The following is a 3699-nucleotide window of genomic DNA, read 5'->3' on the forward strand; positions in this document are numbered from 1 at the left end:
AGAAGTGCACAGACAGCCGTTCAGAAACATAAAGAAGGAACCATGTCAGACTTCTGATGATTTTGAAACAAGTAAACATCGTACTTTGGAGGGACCTTTGCGTGCCTTAAAATCGATTTGACATATGAGGCTCCAAGAAGTACTACTCTGATGGAGGAGTTTAAAAACTCACTTCCAGAGATGGTAAGAATTCACCTGGTGGAACAGAAATTTCAGGAAGTGATGAATACATTTTTCCGGCATTACATTTTTCAACTATGGTCTCCAGCATCAGCAGAATCTTGTCGTGTGAGAGATAAAAGGTGAGACAGGAGGAGATCCTAAACGACAAAACCAAGAGTAGAGAACACTGGTAAGAGTTTACCACAGATTAAGCAACGTCCATGAGGGGGCGAAGCACCTGAAAGGCCTTACCTGATTCCATTGTGGTAAACTGGGACACATAAAGTCACAGTGCTGGTCGTTAAACAGAGGCACTTTGGGATAACATTCAGCAAACGAAGGTAAGCCGGTGGCATTGAGGAATGTAGTAAAGGAAACCCTAATAAAAGCCGAGGGGCTGCAGGACAGTGCACAGCCCAGGCAGGGGCTGGGAATTAAGTTAGCACCTGATCTCTATAAAGAATTCCCCACTGTGTGTAAAGCTCATGCTGAACGTTCTGGGGGAAAAGGTCAAGAAGTTATGTTTTCGAGAGATACATGATCTAACCGGTCGCTGATTTTAAGGGATGAGTGAACTTTCTGATTGTTCATTTCACTCATTTTGTAGAGGTATCTTAACTTTCATTTTTGTGGTAGATTGATAAAAGTTGATTTATCGTGGATATGCGTATGTTTATACATACCTTCATGAATAAATTAATACACTGGAGGAATTTATCAGTGCTTAGATGCGTTCCTGGAGTGGAGCGGGGCGCGGGGGAGGGGTGGGGTCAGCGGATGTGGGTGAGGGCGTGGAACGTATCGTTCTTTATGATGTGTTACCTGAGAGTGTGGTAAATTGTGGGCTACGTGGACAGAACTATAGCGTTCCTTACGAAAGTTTGGTTTGGACTGACAACCAAATACTGAGGAATTTACATTACGACTGATTGACAGTCTTAGTTCCAGGTTTTCTGGTCCTAAAAGAGTAAAAGACTTGCAAGACGAAGACAAAATTATAAAAGATATATATTGGACGCATATTCCGAAGAGGAGGACGAATATACTCCTGAGGATGATTATCAAAAAGATATAATTTTTAAACAGAAACGGAGACCATGCAGAGGAGTGCAGAGGAGAAATGGGCCGAAATGCACCAGATTGGGTTTCTGGTAACTTGAATGGATGTGTTATGTGCAGCACACGACCTAACTGTAGGAGGTCACCTAGCGGTATGAAAGATATAGACTCAGGCACAAAAACATTTTCATTGGACTGGAATGCACAAGGATGTGGATACCCTTTTGCCTTACTGCCATTCATGCCAAAATCGTTAGCAAGCCAGGAGCGGTTCTGAATCCACTACATTTGTTAAAATTTCAGCATTTGAAGAACATTTCACTCGGCTTATATTGATTGTGTCGGTCCCCAACCGACAACTAAAAAATGGGAACCAGTACTAGCGAACCATAAGAAGGGGTCGACCACATTGCCAGAAAAAAATCCATTACGGTGTTTCAAGGCACATAGATAGGTGGTGAAGTTAGTAGCTTTCTTCACACTGTATGGGCTATACAGAAAGAGTCAGTCGGATGAAGGGGCACATTTTACTGCTCGGCTGTTTATGGAGGCATAACTCAGATTTACAGCACTTTAAATCAAATGCGTATCATCCTGAGTGATCTTTAGAAATGTGTTATAAGACATTGAAGAGCATGTTGAGAGCATACTGTCAGGATTAACCGAAAAATTGTCATAATGGTATCCCATCCGTATTGCTTGCCATTGGAGATGCACCAAACGAATCGACTCACTTTGTAACCTTCGAGTTCACAATCGGACATGAAGTGAGAGGACCTTATTAATTAATTCAATAGAAAATTAGAGTAGCAAGTTCAGAGATCTCACACTTAGATTATGTTTCGGAGGTGAGCTAACGATTAAATAGAGTATGTGAGTTAGCTAAACAGCACTGAGGGTGGGCACAACCCACAATGAAACAGGTCGCAGATTAAAAATCTGAGAATCGAACGTTTACCCAACTGGATGACGTTTTACTGCTATTACCAGAGATAGCATATGCCTTCAAAGCCATGTTTTTTGGCCCCTATCAAAATGAGAAAAAGAAATGAGACAGGTGCACTATGATGTCAGATTTTTTTTAAAAATCACTGTGTTGGGTATGTAACGAGCACGTGTCGAAACCGTATTATATGTGAGAGTTTTAGTTACTGCCCCGCAGAGTAAGGAATGAAATTCAGGAAGTATGGATTTTGATGTGCCTCAAAATAAGTTTTAAAAAGCCCTTGACGAGTGGGATAGGTGAGTAAACTATCTGTCGCAGAAGCAATGAACGCACAAGAACGTTTTGTTCCTTCAGTGTGAGGGCAGATGTTGGAATCAAATGGGGAACACTAATGCTATTGCTCATGATGGAGAAGTTGGGTTCGCTGTTCCAATAAAAGAACACACGAATCGGATTTCTCCTTCAAATGCAGGCACGTCCTGAGTGAGGTGGACATCATTCTCAACGGGGATTGAACCGAGCCAGAGCGAGTGGAGTTTACCAATCGTCTTACTTCCCATACCGATCGGGACTCAACGACTTTGCTTGGATTATTAGAAGGTCAACGCTGTAACAGAATTGGATATATATCCTACACCAAGATTGGAGAACTGCATGGAAAAAGCTGTACAAGCTATTAACATCACCAACTTCGAACGCCTGCATGTTTATTGGCAGGTTCCTTCATCAGAGATGATGAAATAAATGTCGGTTATTCTAATGCGAAGTGCTGCGTTTTGGAATGAAAAATGGACCCACCACATTCGAAAGACTCATGAGCAAAGCTGCGGCTGGGTTTTAAAAAAAGTGCAATTTATCTGGATGATGTTGTGACCTTTGGTGAGTCCTGGTATAATCGCATGGTACAGTGGGAGAGTTCTTTGAACGACTACGAATAGCAAAACCAGTAAGAAACATCAACAAAACTGACTTCGTGAAAGTAGTGGTGATGTTCTTGAGACATAACATCGGTCATGGAAGTTTGATCCCATGGAATGTAAAGACGAATGCCGTCGAGGAATGTTTTCACTCAATCTCGAACAAAGACATGCTTTGATTTTTGCGACTAAGCAGATTCTTTCAGAAGATAGTCTTAAGATCAGCAGTGGAGAGGAACCATTATCAGATTTGATATAGAAGAATAGAAAATTTCCGCGAACAAAATAATGCCAGGAGGCATTTGCTCATTTAAATGCATTATTTACCATCCCGTCAGTTTTAATTACAACAAACTTTTCGAACCCTTCAAAGTTGTTATTGACATCGGAGTTTGAGCTGTATTGCTCGTGGAAGATGATGATAGCATTGAACTGCCTGTTGGTTTCTTCTCTGAGAAACTCAACATCCACCAGGAAAAAAAAAAGAAACTCCACGCTTGAAAAAGAATTATTGAGTTTGTAATGACATTAGAATATATTAAAGTGCATGTCACAAACAACTCGTTAGAGAAAATTGTGTTCATGGATTACAAAATCCTTGATATTCTTGGAATG

Source organism: Chiloscyllium punctatum, chromosome 35 (genome assembly GCF_047496795.1).
Source record: "Chiloscyllium punctatum isolate Juve2018m chromosome 35, sChiPun1.3, whole genome shotgun sequence".
Classification (NCBI taxonomy): Eukaryota; Metazoa; Chordata; class Chondrichthyes; order Orectolobiformes; family Hemiscylliidae; genus Chiloscyllium; species Chiloscyllium punctatum.